The sequence below is a fragment of the Chelonia mydas genome, chromosome 9 (genome assembly GCF_015237465.2).
Source record: "Chelonia mydas isolate rCheMyd1 chromosome 9, rCheMyd1.pri.v2, whole genome shotgun sequence".
Lineage (NCBI taxonomy): Eukaryota > Metazoa > Chordata > Testudines > Cheloniidae > Chelonia > Chelonia mydas.
The window spans coordinates 64,808,585-64,827,572 of record NC_057855.1 but is presented as its reverse complement, the minus strand read 5'-3'; the positions used below and the strand labels follow the sequence as shown (position 1 = coordinate 64,827,572).

General features: G+C 41.6%; 1 long non-coding RNA gene across 2 annotated transcripts in view; it reads left to right on the top strand.

The window, feature by feature from the left end:
• LOC119567136 overlaps positions 1-18,988 on the top strand; it is a 138,998-nt gene that overhangs the window by 61,115 nt on the left and 58,895 nt on the right. Inside the window, exon 1 of one of the 2 annotated variants that reach the window (XR_005226917.2) lies at positions 4,061-4,133. The exons of the other annotated variant lie outside the window; for it this stretch is intronic. This is a non-coding gene — a long non-coding RNA (uncharacterized LOC119567136). Of the gene's footprint in view, positions 1-4,060; positions 4,134-18,988 lie in introns of those variants that run through there. 2 annotated transcript variants of the gene reach the window in all.

Genomic DNA, 18,988 nt, shown 5'->3' with positions numbered 1-18,988 from the left:
TTTCTCATCTCATCTTTCAATCCTTCCTTTTATGTCCTCTTAAGGTATTTTTATACTTGAGAGTGCATTCCAGCTACAGATTTCAGTTTCATTAAGTATGCACAGTAGAAATAAGAGGTTTGTGATTCTTTATTGTGTTGTCTGTTACAGCAGTAGTTATTGCTAATTAGTGAATACCTACTTAAGCATTGTGAACTCCTTGTCTATGATTTTCTCCTTTCCCTGAATTAAAACAATTCTAATTCTAAAGGCTATGTTCACCTCCTGTCCAGAAAGCCAAAACCCATGAATTGACTGCTCTTGAGATTACAATTCCTGACCTGAATAAGAGAGCAATAAATCAAAGTATGTTCACTGATCTTGAAGCAGGCTCCAGTTGTGTTGAATCAACATGCCAACTCCAAATTGTAATTTCACTAAAAATAGCATACTCGGACAAGTTTGTCAGTTGGCCATCTTGCTTTGTCTCGTGAGTTCTGTCAAGCCTGCATCTACTGTACATAAAAATAATTCAGCAAATCCCTGGTTCATTGCTAGGGATTCCCCCACCCCCCCACCCCCATGTTGCATCCGAAATAGGAGTTTTAAAAGTGTATAAACCTTTATAAACTCTTAATTCTCTTCTGGATCTAGGAAGTGAGAGGGGGAAATGTTGGATTAATATTTTTCTCTTCCTAGTTCAGTAACTTTCTGGAACGGTGCATAGTTCAAGAGTGCAAAAATAAACTAGTATATGAATTACAGTGTCTTTGTTATGTCACATGATACAGTACAACTGCTGCTGCTTCATATTACAGACAGGACAGCCATGAATTACTGTTGTTACCATTCATTACTATATTTCCTCCCAGTCCAGACCTGTCCATAGCTGTTAATTTCACAGTAGGAATAGAAGTCTTCTAGGTCCTGATTTAGCAAAGCACGTAAGCGAGTGGTCCAGTTGATTTCAGTGGACTTCACAGTGGCTTAGAGTTAAGCATGTGCTTTGCTGAATCTGAGACGTAATGAGGAAAAGCCAAATAAAACATACAAGTAAATCTTTGGTTAAAAACTGTCATTTACCCCAAACTTGGCTATTTAGTCAGCCATCTCCCTGCCAAGAAAGTCAATGCTGTTAAGTGCTACACTTTCGCATCAATTAACTGCTACCCCCTCACAAAATGCCTGAGGTTGAACCAAACATTGCTTCATCAGAATTCAGTACCGCTATTGTTCTGTGGAGAGAGAAAACCGGGATTAGAAGAGACAAGAGCACAGGAAAGCAATATATTTTATTTATACATATTACTGTGTGTTTCCTAACTCTACAGTGAGTTTTCCTACTAACTCACTCTAATTACAGTGACTGGCATGTGGTATGTGATGACGCCTCAGAAGAAGTGGAATTCATACAGCTGTTTATATCTGGCACACAGCAGCTTGATTTGCATTTGCTGGCAGTCCTGATTTTTCTTTTTCCTTGATGGGGTAGGGGCATTCTGAGTTGCTCGAGCCCTGAGCCTGTGGCACAGGAGGATTATTTATTAGAGGGAGTGGAATTGCTTTCTGATTTACCCGCAGTTGTGAACAGAGAGAACGAGTTCAATTGCACCAATAAACTGCTTCCACAGCATGCTCAGAGATCATGAGAAAATCCTCATAAATGCCACCCATCTCATGGCCGAGAAACCCTTATTTAATGGCATTCTAAACTGCAGTTTGGGGGTATCCCTCATCATTCCCACTCTTGGTCTCTCTCTTCATTAAACCTAATGGGAGCATTGAGGCTCCGATGAAGAGGAAACCCACAGGGCAAATGACAGAAGCATCTGAACTCTAGGGGGCTTGGTATCAGCGGGGTAGCCGTGTTAGTCTGTATCCACAAAAACAACAAGAAGTCCAGTGGCACCTTAAAGATTAACTGTTAGGAGAGAAGGAAGGAGTTGGCAGTGACAAGTTCAGGGCAATATTAAATTTAATTGACTGATGGACAAATTTCTAATGGCTCTGTTTAGACCAGCAGCCTGAATTGGGAGGATGGGGTGTTATTAAAGTGATAATGGGACCTAAGTACATTTTCTGGGGAAGGAAAGCAGCAAATCTTGATGCTTTGGATATAGTGTAGATCCAAAGAACCCTGGTTTAGTTTGGGATTGCAAAGCCAGAACATTAAAAGTGAGGATTTGTAGAACATAACCCTGGTCTCGCTGGTCCATCTAGATGCTCAGACTGTAAAAGAGGATGCATTATTATTATTTCTTAGGATTGATATTGCAATTGCATCAGAGGCCTAGTCAGTGTTGGGACGTCTTGTACAAGATGCTGTACACACACAGAGGAAAGCATGGTCCTACCCCAGAGAATTCACAAGACAAGTGCCGTGCAAAGAGAGAGGGAAGCAAACTAAAATAAACAATTTTATGTACATTATGTATCAGCACTTACTACAGCCCACTCATCTCCCCATTCAAGGCTCTGCCTCTGAACGGCTGTGTGGCCTCAGGCAAACCCCTTCCCTGCTGTGCCTCACTTTCCCCATCTGTAAACTGGGGATAATAGCATTTACTCCCATTAGTGAAATGACTTGCGAGCTAAGTATGGAAAGCATTATATGAGCGTTAAGTAATAATACTTATATCAGCACCCACAGCCACCTGCTCTCGGGACTCTGTCTTGTCTCCCACATCCACTCCAGACTGCTGAGTGGTTGAGGATGTTGACAGCTTCTCTTTTCAGAGCCAATTGTAGCAGATGATGTTAACTAATTGAATGTGGGAGTATGCAACTGGGAGGATGATGTGTTGATGGTGATCCTGATGTCAGCTAATATTAACAACCATATACGTATGAATCTACTTCTTTACCTTCACCTCAACCTGCTGCTACAAAGAGTGCTGAGAAGGGAGGAGTCTATGACTTTGGTGAACAGCTGGAACAGTCAAACTAAAACGAATTAAAAGCCTTTTCTTCCTGCCTTGCTCAGGTCTGGACTGGACACTCAATTTGCCCTTTGGCTGCCTTCAAGACCTAGTATGATGTTCTTTGGAAATACAGAATAGCTACAAACACAGTAAGAGCTGGAATGCTGGCTGGCATGTGCTTGTGCAGTGAACTGGGATTCCTATCCATATGAGCTCCCTTCTGATTCACTTTGCACCACATGAGCGTAAGTTGGAGCCTTTTTTGGATAACACATACCACAATAGCTTTGTCAGGAAAAGAATAAAAACCCCAACTGCTTTTCTGCTTTTCTGGATTTGGAAACTTGGGGCACTTTGGTTTCTCTACCAATCCAAGTACTCCCCATTTATATTGTGTACATATTAAAAAAAATAGAGGCAGGAAATCAACATAATTTCTTTTTAAAGCAATCATCTAAAAATAACTCCTACTAGTGCTGGTTCTTACAGTCAGACTGCTTTTATTGTCTATAAGCATGTAGCAGGATTTATTGGAATGTGCCTGCATAGCTAAGAAATCTGTTTCTCCCCCAAAGTATCCCCCCTGAATTGGAATGGATATCCTATTACAGTGGCCAAGATGCACGTATAACCTATGTTGGTGAAGAATGTGTGTTGGGAAGAAGGTTCCTTTCTGTTAAGAGCATTACTGGGCATTAATGCAGTTAGATCAAGCCATACATGAGGCAAGTGGGCCAGAGACTTCAGTAATTCATGGCTGTTCCCAGTTTGGTCTTCTCCTTGGGATAGCCTCACTGTTTACAAAGAGCTATTTGCTCCTTCTCAGAGATTGCTTGCTACAATACATTCCCAGTAGTTTCTCTTTAAAATTTATGTTGATTCAGTCACAAGTAAAAGTGGGCTGTGACCTAAAATCATCTTCTCATAACTGCCTGGCTTCAAATGCTTCGTAATATATAAATAACAAAGGAGCACATTCTACTTTCATGTACACCCATCACCATGCTGCCCCACTGAAATGTGGGAAGAAATGCATGTAAGACAGAATTTAACGCTTAACAGCCAGACTTGTCACAATGCCCTGCACTGCTATGAGAGAGACCTCACTTTGATTCCCATGATACCAGTTTCCAACTCAGATCACAGCTGCTGTAAATGATTCAGAGACAGCGTGCTCAGTTCCTGGGAGGAAGGGAGAACTTCATGTTGCTGAAGAGCCACCTCTCTGGTCAGGTAGGAAACAGCACAGACAGTTGGAATAGGGAGTCCTGTTGAAATCTTCTTGGGCGGGAATGTAGTGCCTGTAATGGAGGTTTGGAGGAGAGGAGAGAAGGAAAGATATAATAGGGCCCACTTACCTGAAAATCTTCAGGCTTTAAAAGCTGGTTACAAAGAAATGAAAAGGTTCTGAGAAGAATTGAGTGAAAACCAAGAAAATCCCTTGAAACACAGAATAAAGAGAGGACCACTGAGATTATTTGTAGTGAATATTTATTGCACTGATCAGATTTTTTTAAAAAAATTACTTTGTCTCATCTGTCATCTCATGTGGAAAAGTCTTCTGCTCCAGTGCTGCACAGAGTCTAGCTGAATGCCTGAACTCGGGCATTAAAGCTCCAATAAGCACTGACACTGGACTAAAGCAAAAGCTTTGTCAATGGATATAAATAAACTTTTTTACTATTTCTGAGATTACTAGTTTAAAAAAACAAGAGGCAATAATGAAGTCCCAGATTCTGTGGTGATCTGCATTTTCTTGCCTCTGTATTGAAATTTAGCAAGCTTTTAAAAGGTAGCAAGCCAGGCTATGAAATTGCCATAAATCAATTATTGTAGAATAACTTAACCTCCATGGTCCAGATCATAAGTTTTTATGTAAGCAAAACTTCCACTTCCATTGGGATTTCTGCCCTGAATGAGAGAGGAATAAGGAGCTGTGTGAGAATCAGATGTAAAGTCAAGGTCCACTTGACTACTGAGGTAATGGAGGGTGGTCTCTTTAGAAGGCCCTGACACACCCACAGCAGGGAAGTCAGGTTTTCAAAAAGAGTTGTACATGTTGGGTGTATAACTCCTTTGAAAATCTGGCCATAGGGAGATACTAGAACCTGATCTTTTTTGAAAATCCAGCCCCAATTGTGGGTTCTGAGCACTTAAACATCTGACCTTACAGACCTGAGCCCAAGCTGCGCTGAGCACCAGCCATTCCTGTTAACTGAATTGACTTTCAGCACTAAAAAGTCCCGTGAACTTTTAAAAACAGTTGCAATATTAACCCCATAATCATGGCCAAATCCCCTGATTATATTTTACTTACCAAATTCCCCTGAAGTTTCAGTTAGAGAAGTAATCACTTTCCTTCCTAAACACTACTGTATGGTGATATTAGTGCAAAACAGTTACCATATACCACCCCAGAGGTGGCTGCATTTGATTGTGGCTTGATGACATTGGGGTTGCATATGTCACCTCGGCAGATTTTTGGCCCTACATTGAATCATGAGCTGGTTGAAAATGATAAAAATGTTCGTGAAGAACCTCTACCCACTCCATATCTTAGTTAATTATTCTGTTGATGAGAGCGGAGTCCAGTTCCCTCTCCCCTAAATGTATTGTCTTTTCAGAGATAAGAGGAGCAAAAAGTAGGGAACACTTACTTTTGTCTCTAAACTAAGCAGGTATGGCTTTGTCTCCGAACATACACAGGGAGTAGGTCTGTTCAATAAGAAGGTGCCATTTCTGCAAAGTCACTTTTCAGAATTAAATTTTGCTGTAGCATTTTGATGATTCCACTGAGCTCTGTTTGACTATGGGATTTGCCATGCTCAGGCCTATTCTCCCATCAAATACAATAAATGTCCTGTGCTTTGAATTTCTAGTCTGTCTTGGCTTGGACACTGGGACTTGCACTTTGGAATAAAAAGAAGCTTGTTATCTGGAGAGTGTACTGTGCTTTGGGATTGTTAATTATTAACATTTTTAATTATTTTTTAAAATTATTTATTCTGCTCGCCAGGCATAATAACAGCAAAGTCCCTATATAGAACAGGTTTGGCTGTAGGGGATTTAGCTTGGTTTTGTTTATTATTTCAACAGTTATTTCTCACTTTCCATAATAATGGCAGTTAACTAGGGAAAACCAGAACTATTCTTAGATTTTTAGGAGACTGTTTTTCCTAAAAGAAAAAGCTGTAGGTGGAGTGAGAAAGGAGCAGAAGAAAGGGATATTCATATTTCATGTTCTTCTAGTTCAGCCTTGTTTGTATGATTTTATTTATTCTGTTCCCAAGCACCACAAAAGTAACTGTAACAAAAGGAAGTCTCCCTCTTGATTTATTTCCCCTTGCAGCTTTCCCAAGTTTACAAAATGATACTCCCCTTTATAACCTGTCACTGTAAATCCACCCATGCAAGCTTTGAAAACGGGCGGGGCTTGACAGCCTTAAACTTGCATGTACACAAACAGTTTTACAAGCTGAAAAGCACAGGCCCAGAGAGGCTCCTGAGCTATAGAGATCCTCTTATTGTTCAAACAATTCGGCTTGATGGTGTTGCAAAACAGTCCTAGAAATTTGGAACTGTTTTTTTCTCTTTTATTTGAGCTCCCCAAAGCATGAAATTTCCTGAGAGTCTCTTACACTTTCAGGGTTGTACATCCATTTCTATTCTCATATTTGTTTTGTTGTTGGGCTTGTATCTGCTCTTTGGCTGAAAAACAGCGACGTTTAGCACGTTTCCTGAAATGTGACCGTATTTGCCACTACCAAAATGTATCTTTGGCATGCCACAGTAGCTCTGTAGTCCTCTTAATTCTATTGGAGCACACAGAAAAATAACTGCAGTGCTGGATCTGTCTGATTCTTTTTCCTTAGTCCTTTGCTTGAAGAAAAGAATTGCTGTATGAAGATAAGAGACATACGTGTGGATGACATGATATGACGCGACTTGCCTCTTTTGCAGGGAGTAGATAAATTCCGCTAGAATTAAAAATGAACCTCAATATATCAGGTTTGATTCTTCCCCTTTTGTTGTCCTTCACACCGATTATTGGAGAGAAAGCGCTGGATGCAGAGGGAAGACATGCTTAATGTGTTCACACTGTACAAATCATAGAATCATAGAATATCAGGGTTGGAAGGGACTTCAGGAGATCATCTAGTCCAACCCCCTGCTCAAAATGAGAATCCTAGAGTTCTTCTCTTTTCTCTTCTCTTTTTTCTTCTCTTTGTAGATGTGCGTCAAACTGCACATCTACAAAGGCATTTGAGCTGAAACACCTCTCTCGTTGGTGTAAATTAGGATGAACTGCCTTTCAAGTCAATAGAGTCAGGCTGGTGTGGAACTGATTTAAATGAAAGGAGAATCAGGCTCTTTTTTTTTCTTGAGTACAGATAAAATAAATGGATGTGGTGCTGATCTGCAGCCAGATTGAGACCTATATATAAGATGTAAGGGTTGGGAAAGAAACACATAATTCCTGGGTAAGTGGCTGGCCAAGAGGATTGGTAATGCAATATGGAACCTTTCACTTCTAGAATGCTATTTGAAATCATGCCAATCACATAACTACCTGAAAGGGGGTTCCAGAGAGAATGGATCTAGACTGTTCTCAGTGGTGCCAGATGACAGAACAAGGAGTAGTGGTCTCAAGTTTCAGTGGGGGAGGTTTAGGTTGGATATTAGGAAAAACTTTTTCACTAGGAGGGTGGTGAAGCACTGGAATGGGTTTCCAAGGGAGGTGGTAGAATCTCCTTCTTTAGAGGTTTTTAAGGTCCGGCTTGACAAAGCCCTGGCTGGGATGATTTAGTTGGGGATTGGTCCTGCTTTAAGCAGGGGGTTGGACTAGATGACCTCCTGAGGTTCCTTCCAACCCTGATATTCTATGATTCTATAATCACATAAATTAAGTTACCTGATAGCTGCTTGACCCTGTGTTTAATGAGTTGTCAGTCCAGTTGCTAGTGGATGTGCCCCTTCCACAAAACTACCAATTTAACTGGTACTAACTGATGGTCAAAACAGGAGAGTGAGTGGGCCAATCTCTCACCCCTAGATATGGGGAAGTTTACACTGGCACCACTTATACTGTACCTGTTCTGCAGGTAAACAAAATATATTAATACAGGGCTCTCAGTCAAGCACCTTTTAAGGGCCCCTAAAATTGACAATGGTTTTTAAGTTAAAAAATGTTGGCTCTAAAAGTGCTGTGATGAGTTACTCAGCTAACGACTGAGACTCCTGTTCTGCTGCAAGTATTACCTATAAGAATGATCAGTATTTGATTATTTATAGATGTATGGTATTGCCCAAAGACCCCAGTCAGGATTTTGTGCCTACCTCTGAACTTTTGGATACAGAGATAAGTCTAAAGCTCCTACATAAAAACGTCAGACTGAAAAGGACCTCCTTGGTCATCAACTCCAGCCCTTTGCTATCACATGCAACCCCATCGTATAATTAATTATCAAGCTCCATCTTAAAACAGGTTAGGTTTCTTTCCCCCACTATTCCTACTGGAAAGCTGTTCTAGAACCTCACCACTTTAATGGTTAAAAACCACCTAATTTCCAGCTGAAATTTCTGTGTGACGTTAAAGCTGAGGTACTTATTGGACCTCTTCTTCGCTGCATTAAAATGGAAACACCAAATCTAATACACTGCAATATAAAAAGGGAAACATACAATATAAGAAGAATTTCTAGCAGTTTGTGTCAACTGGTATTCTCATATATATTTCATGACAGCTACTCGCCCACCCTGCAGGTGGACCTGTGACTCTTAAAGGTCACTCAGCTTGGTGTTAGTTATAGTGCTATACCCTGAAAAATGGGCATTGTTTTGTGTGGATTTGTACCACAACGTTTGCAAAGCCCTAGTGCCTGCTCCAGATCCCATTGAGGTCAATGGGAACCTTTCGGTTGACTGCACTGGGCTTTGGATCAGGTCCGTATTGCAGTTGTGTACAGCTCCCTGCCTGAAATGTCCCAAAAAGATTGTAAGAGCCAGCAAGATCTCACCGACTGTCCCATTTGCATCCTATGTTTCTAAGCTGGCAGGAGTACAATGCATTTAACCCAAGTATTTCTGCAATTGTGATGCATTATGATGCACCCCATACTTTAGAAAAAATGTAGATAAATTGGAGACAGTCCAGAGGAAAGCAGCAAACATGATAAAAGGTTTAGAAAACCTGACCTATGAAGAAAGGTTAAAACTGGTCAACTTTCATCTTGAGAAAAGAAGACTGAGGCGAAGCCTGATAACAATCTTCAACTATGTTAAGGGCTGTTATTAAGAGGACTGTGAGCAATTGTTCTCCAGATCCTCTGAAGGTAGGGCAAGAAGTAATGGTCTTAATCTGCAGCGAGGGAGATTTAGGTTAGATATCAGGAAAAACTTTCTAACTGTAAGGATAGTAAAGCACTGGAATAGGCTTCCAAGGGAGGTTGTGCAGTCCTAATCACTGGAGATTTTTAAGAACAGGTTGGAAAAACACCTTATCAGGGATGATCTGCCTCAGTGCAAGGGGCTGGACTAGATGACCTCTTGAGGTCCTTTCCAGCCCTACGTTTCTATGAATCTGTGATTAAAATGACATATCACAATTATAGAGATACCTCTGCTAAATAATTTTGAGAAAATGCAATGTGGATTTTCCATTGGAATTTTGCACAAAGGGCCCCAATCCTGAAAAGTGGTCAATGCCTATAAGTCCCATTCATATCAGGAGGAATTCATCATCCTGCAGGATCTGGTCCTTACTCCAGATCTTTAACCTTACATGGCATGCATTTACATGTGGATATGTGGCCTTTTTTTTCTTCATGTATATTTACACAGTCTTAAAAGGAGCAAATAGCTCTTCTGGATTTGATCCTGTGCTGTAGTAGAGCCAAAAAGCCAACAGAGCTGCCCATGGTAGACTTATCTTATTGTAGCGGGATCCTCCCATAGTGAAGAGCCAGAGTAGCCCTTGACAGCTAGTCCAAATGAGAGCAAACTAGGGCAGGGGGCAACCTGGGGAGCTCAAATGTATCTTAATGTCATCTTTGAACTCCATTTTTCTGAGCTTTTCTTATCACTCTTTATCCACAGCTGAGGATCTGGGCCAGAATATGTAAGGCTTTCTGGAATCAGTTACTATTTTGGGGAAATTTCAGTAGTCTTTGTTTGCATTGAAACTGGTTATCTTTGGCTAAAGTGTGGCACCAACATCTGTTTTATTATCTTCCTATGAAATCACTTTCCCACTTTCAGGGCCAAATCCTTCTCTCATTGAAGTCAGTGGCAGTTTTGTCATTAATTTAATCAGACAGTTATGCCTCCTGTTGTAAATTTTCAAATGTGGCTAATGATTTTGGGTGCTCAACCTGAGGCACGTTAAACAGGCCAGATTTTCCGAAAGTGCTGGGCCCCGTCATCTGAAAGTCAGGCGTCCTTACAGTGTCTCACGTTGGGAATGCTAAATCAATAATCACTTTTGAAAATGCCGATCTTCTTCCATGTTTTGTCACATCTTTCTTTTTAGTTTATATTCCTCTCTTTTTTTTTTTTTTTTTGTATTTAAAGCAATTTGCAAACATAGCCAAGGAAAGCAGTAAAATGTTTATTTCTTAAATTGCATAACATACTAATGTTACACTGGGTTCTTTTTTTGCCATTATAATGAAGTGGTTGTATTTACATAGCAATTTTTGTTTTAGTGGTTTCCATAACAAGACCATCATTTTCTTTAATGTAATCACTGGATGATTTAATTTAATGCCTCAGTTCAGTTTTCCTCTCTTTTGGTGGTCAGGAACAACAGAATGAGAACATCACTCTCTACTTGTCATTAAGTGAGTCAGACAATTGTTAGGCTACATCTACGCTTGAAGCTAGAGGTGTGATTCCCAGCTCAAATAGACATGCCTGCATTTGCTCTAACTGAGCTAGCGTGCTAAAAGAAGTAGTGTAGCTGTGGTAGCATTGGCAGAGGTGAGTGGCAGTATGCACTAGCCTTCCCACAGTAGGGTGACCAGATGTCCCTATTTTATAGGGACAGTCCTGATTTTTGGGTCTTTTTCTTATATGGGCTTCCATTAACCCCCCCCCTTCCCCCCCGCCCCCCAGCCCATCCCAATTTTTCACATTTGCTGTCTGGTCGCCTTATCCCACAAGGTCCAGCTGGGTTTGTACACGGGGAGTCTAGCCCATGTCACTGCTCACCACAGGCCATGCTACTGTAGCTACAATACTGTTTTTAGCACACAAGCTTAATACAAGTTATCATGAGTATGTCTACTTGAGCTTAGAATCACACCTAAAGCTACAGGTACAGACGTAGCTTTGGTGTCCATTATGCTTGTTTGTTTGTTTAAAAATAATACATGGGATATTGAGTTTTCTGAGACTTTTGGATTCAAAGACTTGTGGATCCACAGGGATATGTCCTGGGTACAGTTCTATTCAATATCTTCATAAATAATTTGGATACTTGCATAGAGCAATGGTTTACAACCTTTGTTCATTTAAGACCGCTAAAAATTTTGAATGGTGGTCCGGGCCCCTTTGGAAATCTTAGACATAGTCTGTGGACCCCCAGCAGTCCACGGACCACAGGTTGAAAACTACTTTTCTATGATAATGACAACTTTTCGCAGACCCCTTAGACATGGTCTGCAGACCCCCAAGGGTCCATGGACCACAGGTTGAAAACCACTGGCATAAAGAGTACATTTATCAAGTTTACAGACAATACCAAGTTTGGAGGGGCTGCAAGCACTTTGGAGGACAGGATTAGAATTCAAAATGATCTTGAGAAACTGGAGAAATGGTCTGAAATAAGTAGGTTGAAATTCAATAAGAACAAATGCAAAATACTACACTTAAGAAGGAATAATCAGTTGCACAAATACAAAATGGGTAATGGCTGCCTAAGAAGCAGTACTGTAGAAAATGTAATACTGTTGCAAAAAAAAGCAAACATTATTCTGGGATCTATTAGCAAGGGTGTTGTAAGTAAGACAGGAGAAGTAATACTTCCACTATACCCAGCACTGGTAAGACCTCAGCTGGAGTATTGTGTCTAATTCTGTGCACCCCACTTTGGGAAAGATGTGGAAAAATTGGAGAAAGTCCAGAGGAGAGCAAAAGACATGATTAAAGGTCTAGAAAACCTGACCTATGAGGAAAGATTGAAAAAACACTGGGTTTGTTTAGTCTGGAGAAGAGAAGACTGAAGGGGGGTCATGATAACAGTTTTCAAGTACATAAAAGGTTGTTATAAAGAGGAGGGTGATAAATTGTTCTCCTTATCCTCTGAGGACAGGACAAGAAGTAATGGGTTTAAATTCAAGCAAGGGAGAACTAGGTTAGACAGTAGGAAAGGGAAGTTGTTGAATCTCTGTCATTGGAGGCTTTTATGAACAGGTTGGACAGTCATCTATCAGGGATGGTTTAGATAATACTTAGTCCTGGCTTAGTGCAGGGGACTGGGCTAGATGACCTCTCAAGGTCCCTTCCAGTCCTATATTTCTATGCTCCTCCCACAAAAGCTCCTTGCATACCCCAGACAGGGAGTCCTATGGAGCTATATTCTGCAGTAAACAGAATATGTACATTCCTTGCACCTGGGTCCCGAAAATCTCCCTTTCAGATGAACTATGCTACTTTCACTGTTTTATGGGCTCTGTGGTGCCCGTGGATGTGGATTAGAGGCAAAATTTCTTTCTTAGGGAAAGCACCCATTGAAGGCAACTAGAATGTGCCTGAAGTAGGGCTTTGGGTTTAGGCCCTATGTCCATACATATTGCTTCTTACAGTATTAGAAGCCAGGCAGAAGTGCTGCTCTTTGAATGTAGAAAACCTAAAGTAACTCTGCCTGCATGTGTTAAAAAGCAAGAAAATACCTTACTGATCATGCGCTGTGTGGTGCGGTTGGGGAGGACAAGTGGAAGTTTGAAGCTGACATTTCTCATATGAGAATTTAATAGCTGAGGATTAGTTCAGAAAATGCTTCCAGTTTATCATTTGGGATTTGGGCTTGGGGGGGGGAGGGGGAGGGTCTGATTTTCCTTCTCCTTCACCAACTGAGGAACAGACACATATGAAGAGCATCATTCATAAATGTTTCACCAGAATTCATTAGAGCAAGGCTGAAGGTTTCATTATTCTTTAAGGGTGCATTAATAAAACTGCCATGCACTTTTTTATTACTATATGAATTATTCTGACAGTCAGTTTTCAAAGCCAACATATCAATCACTAAATTAAAAATGTAATAATACAAATTAGTGTGATTCAGGAACCATAGAACATGTCGAACAATATGCTCTCTGTTTGGAAAGTAGTACAGGGCTGTCCTCCAAATGAGGAATGATGGCAAGCAGTGAAGTGTCAAAGAAAAAATAAAGGAACTTAACTAGCATTCAAATAAAAAGGATCTGTTTCTATATATTAAATGTTGTTACACATCTTGTCCTGTGCTGTACTATCCCTTTCGCCAGTATCCTTCCAATCCTTAACATTCAGCCGTAGTGCATGTTTGCAGGAAGGGGTCCCCATCTCATCTGTGAAATGCCTGACACAGTGCTTACATCTAAAGAGACGACAGCAGCACAGAAATATCAGCACAAATCTCATGGCAGTTACTTGTTTTGTGTGTGTGTTTGTGTGAGACAAACTGTATAGAAAATATTTTGAGACAAAACATGTTGCTAACTTACTGCTCCATGAAGTAATGCATCACATGAGGTTGCATCAGTCCTACAGGCCTAATCTAGCTTTCCCTTGTGGGTTTCAGTGCCCTGAGGAGAGAGACAGTATCTGTTCAATTTATGTGAGGAAAGATAAATGGTTTTGCCCTTATTAAATGTAGGGGAGTAGACGAAGAGATCTGCTTTTTCACTCCCTTAAGCAGAAAGTTCTTTCTAACCCTCCTTTCTCCCTCCTCCACTGATTCTGTGTGAACTGTGCTGTTATGGATAACATGTTGAATGCTTGAAATAGTCCAGTGAGGATGAGATAATGAAGCTGTTGCTGCAGGGCAGGACATTCTCAGTGGCAGGCACTTGCCTCTGGAATTTGCTCCTGCCTGATGTATGTCTGAGCCTAGCTGTTTTAAAGCTTTCCTACACTACATCTAGAACCATGTTCAGTGTAAGTAGGCCCTGACACACTTATCTGATACACTAACACTTAACGTGATTGGCATGGGCACATACCATTTTTCCCAGCACATCTATGTGTTGGCCTTGCTGACCAGCTCACAATAACCACATAGCACAGCTAGATTTGTGTCAGTGCATTCTGGGAAAATCTGGGCAGCTATCCCCTGCTACCTTACTGCTGATATCAGAGGAGGACTGTGGGTCCTTTTTTATCTGGCACCATGCACTTTGATATGTCATCCCCCTTGAATAGCAGGGGCACAACTGGCTTATGTCAGTCACACAGATACTGCCAGGTCACACACATGCATCCATAGCAACAGAAGAAATGTGTTAAAGACCCACTCATAACACAGCACATGCATGACATTAGGAATCATATGTGTGAACTGGCAATGGCGGAGAGAAGAATTCAACCATATTACAACCTGCTTAAAAATTTGTTAAAAAACTACAGTCTTAGACCATGATGTAAGATAAACCTTGGTATTCCAGTTTTCTGCTAATGCATATTTCAGAATCCCCTGGCACGTGGTATCTTTGGTCCTCTTAGGGCAATTAGTTTGGCTGCTGCCATTGGGGTCACAGAGTATTTTAAATCCTTGTTCTTGAGAATATGATGTTTGCTCCTAATCTAAACTCACAATGTGCACCCAGACATCATGGTGATGGACGCATTACAAATGAATGCAGTAATGAAGCTATTCTGAAAAGGAATTTCTTACCGGAATCTCATGTGCCTACTTGTGCCTTTGGATAATAGCTGAGATATAATTACTAATTTGTTTCTTTTATGCCTCTAAACTCTCAGCCTGGAGTTAACCACATCCCTGAAGCAGTCACTCTTCTTCCTTTCTTCTGGGAGGCTTCCTGTCAGATAGCATATGTTAGGCTACCTGCAGTCTCATACTGTTAATAAACTGTTCATCCCACTCCTGCATCCAAGTTATCCCACCTTTCCCAGTGTGCAAGCTTGACCAAAAAGATACAAATCCTTAGGATTTCCTTAAACTCCAGATCATCTGTCTTCTAGGATGGATTGAATCACAGTGCTTTACTCTGTTTCTTTGGAACTCAGAATGTTACAGAGCCCAAGTTAGATTAGATCAGTGGCTGGATTCTGCTTTGAGTATATCTGGCTTTTAAAAGCCCACCTCTGTCACTGATTTGTTGTAAGGCTAACTTAGGTAAATCGTTCCTGTGGAATTAACCTGAAATATCTTCTTGCTCTTCTCCATTGCTTTTCATCTGAGGATCTCAAAGCACTTTACTTAACACAGTGGATAGTCAAAACTCCGCAGTAAGGTTGATAGGTATTATTATCTCCATTTATAACATAGGGCAGTGGTTCTCAACCAGGGGTCTGGGGTCCCCTAGGGGGCCACGAGCAGGTTTCAGAGGGGCCGCCAAGCAGAGCCAGTGTTAGACTTGCTGGGGCCCAGGGCAGAAAGCTGAAGCCTTGCAGTGTGGATCTGAAGCCCAGGGCTCCCAGCCCTGCCACCTGGGGCTGAAGCGAAAGCCTGAGCAACTTGGCTTTGTGGGGACCTCTGTGGCATGGGGTCCCAGTCAATTGCCCTGCTTGCTACCCCCTAATGCCAGCCCTGGCTTTTATATACAGAAAAACAGTTGTTGTGACACTGGTGGGCCATGGAGTTTTTATAGCATGTTGTGGGGGCTCAGAAAGAAAAAGGCTGAGAACCCCTAACTCAGGGCACAGAGGCACAGTCAGAAGTTAATGGATTAAATCTTCAGAACGCCCCAGTGCGGTAGATAGATAATATTATCTCTGTTACTGATGGGGAAGCTGAGGGACAGACTAAGGTTCAGGGAAATACACCTGACAGTCTCAGCCAATAGGTGCTGTAGAATGTAAATGAACCATTATTATTTATTTTATTAGAGCAGGGACTTGAATAAGGGATGTGCATGTGTGGCAGGCATTCAATAACTCTCTTACAGTCCCTTGTGCACTTTTGAAAAAAGTCTCAATATGGATATACACAGTAGGCAGCTATAGTGGGTAAATACCGTGCATTTTCAAAATTAGTACTCAAACCAAATACTGCATATATTTACCCGATTGACTATAATAGCTCCAGTGGATAAGTAAATAATTCCTTTTGGGAAAATAGACTAAATATAGTGGTTATGCATATTAATAGCAGAATTGTCATGTGATAACCCAGTGCTATTAACATGTCAAAACCCAAGTTTAATACTACCGTAAAATGGTAATTCAGACAAAAAAACCACTTTTAAACAACATTAAGGACTGTGACTTAAACCCACAAAACTGAGGGTGTTTAGAGTGAAGGCAGAAAGTCTGTAATTAGACAAGTCTGAGTAATGCAGCAAACAAGATGTGATAAGTAACATGCTTTCTCCAGTGCCCCACCCCATTGTGTTACAACTCTGGTAGTATCAGGACATGGGGATGATCTAAAACAGAGTTTAAACCTTTACTGTGATTTAACTCACGTTTGTGGGCTTAAGTCCGATCTGAATATACCGTACTAATATTCCTCCAGATACATCAAACGTGTTGCAGATTTTCTCCTGTTCTGTGCTTTTTTTATTTCCACTTCTAACTGGGCCAGAAAAGATGACAAGATGAAATATAGTGCCCACTTAGGGAAAACATTTAGCTGTGAGATATATTTAATTACTTCTATTAACTGACCCATGGGTAAGGGTCTTTTTTCAGCCAAAAGAGCAGCTTTCCAGAATGGGGACACATTGCAACATTCCATCACTGAAAAGGCTAAGATTATTAGCAGCTCTCTCTGTAGGAGAGACTTCTTGATGCACAGTCCCAATCTTCATCTGCTAGACTAGAACCTCTGCTTCCCTTGGGGTTCTGTCTACAACAAACAAAGGGACAAGCAAATGGTAGCTGGTAAGATCTATCAGAATTTCTGCCATGCAGCTTGTTTCTCAGGACAGAGAACTCAGCCACTGTAATTAGAAGCTTGAAAATAAATATTTGCAAAACAATCCACTCTTACTATTATTGTGTAACCAGGAAGAAAATCCAGGTCTCCTGACTCCTACTCCAGTGCCCTGTTCACTGAACCATGCTGCCTCACACTGTGATACTACCATTTTGGATATGTTTTCTTCTTAGCTTTGTTTAGTGAGGGTGCCGGCCCCCAGGAACCAGAGTATTCTACCCTCACTTTTAATTAAGGAGTTCACTGCTTTCCCATCCGATCTCCAAATTTGAGCCATTTTTTACCTCCCTTCCATCCCCAAATGTCATCATAATATGGTCTCATTTCTCTTGGAAGGCAGAATAAATAATCTGTTCAGACTGTGTAACATGCAGGGAGTGTCTGTATTGTGTTCTCTTCCAGCGATTGGTTCACTAGAGAATTACAGCCTACTACTCCTACAAGCTAATGGAGTGACTCTTTGAGTTGCAGAAGGCTGTGCTGCAGCGCTGTCTAATTGTGCTGGGTACAACCCTGCTCCTGATCCCTGTGGGGGCCATTACAGCAGTATCAGGGGTTATCCTGCTTTATAGCTGATAGAATGACAGGTGAATGTAGTGGAACCAACTTTGTATAAGCTCCCCCTGGAAATCAGTGGGTGTTTGTATAGCTTACAATCTCTTTACAGTATCTCATCTGGGCTGGTCAATTGTAAGCAGATACATATGTTATACAGATTACTATAAACTTAAACTAAACATCTACTAGCTGCTACACTTAATAATTAACCCACAGTTTCTCTGGCTCATTTATGAGGTGGGGTGGAGGGTGGAGCAGGAGCAGGGGCTTTGGGGAAGGGGAGGAGTGGGGGCTGGGCTGGGCTGGGCTGAGGCGGAGCAGGGACGAGAAGAGGCAGGACTGGGGTGGAGCTGGGACGGGGGCCATGGGGAAGAGGCGGAGCGGGGACTGGAGCAGCACGCAGCTGCGTAGGGCACCAGGAAATTTGGTGCCCTATTCAGCTGCATACTTTGCATATGGGTAGGGATGGCCTTGGGCCTAGAATACCGTTTTGGAGATCACGCTCAGGGGTAGGAAATACTCTGTTATATCAGAGTAACTCTGTTCACTTCTGTGGGATAACTCTGGATTTACACCAGTCTTACTGAGGAATTTAGCCCTCATTCAGTATTCTCTTCCTGGCTGTCACTCATAAAGGAAGAGACCATGTGTTCCCTTCCCCCATGGTACATGAAGTCAGGGAGGCTCTGCTTTCCCTGCCATTCACCAGTCACCGGGCGGCTCAGCGCTGCAGTCTGGGTGGAGTCATGGGATAGAATTTTCAAAAGTGCCCAGTGTTGCTCTACTTCTGCTCCCATCAAAATCAGTGGAAGTTTTACCATGGGTTTCAGGGAGAGCAGAGTTGTCTAATGCTGAAGGCTTATGAAAATCCCACTGTATCCTGCAAAGTGTATGCAGTCAATGATTGTTCAACCTCGATTTCTCAGCCGTTTCTCTACTCAGAATACTTAAATTGACCAGAACGGAATTACACCTGACAGTCTCAGCCTATTGGACTGATTATTGGTGAAATTCAGTTTTTATGTCCATGGCTTGGTTTTAGTTTTACCAGGACAAAAATATATCAGGGGAATTTCCCTCTCTCACTAACTGGGCCTAGCACTAGTGGATATGTGTACATAGCACAGTGATAGCATGGAGGAGCAGTGTGATGCTTCACTCCAGTGCCTTTGCTTCTTATGGACATGCTGATAGACAACAGGAGCATTCTCCCCTGGTGTGTCTCAGGCAAGTAGGATCTTTCATACAAAGGGCCAAACTCTCTCCTCTCAGTTCAGCCAGTGCACATTCTGGAATCATTTATACCAGTGTAAGTCCACACTTACCCGAGGGCCAAATTCTGACTTCACTTTTGCACAAGCAAGGACCTCAAAATGTACCCCCAACTGAGGACTCCAATGGAGTTTTGCCAGATTGTTGCGAGCATGTA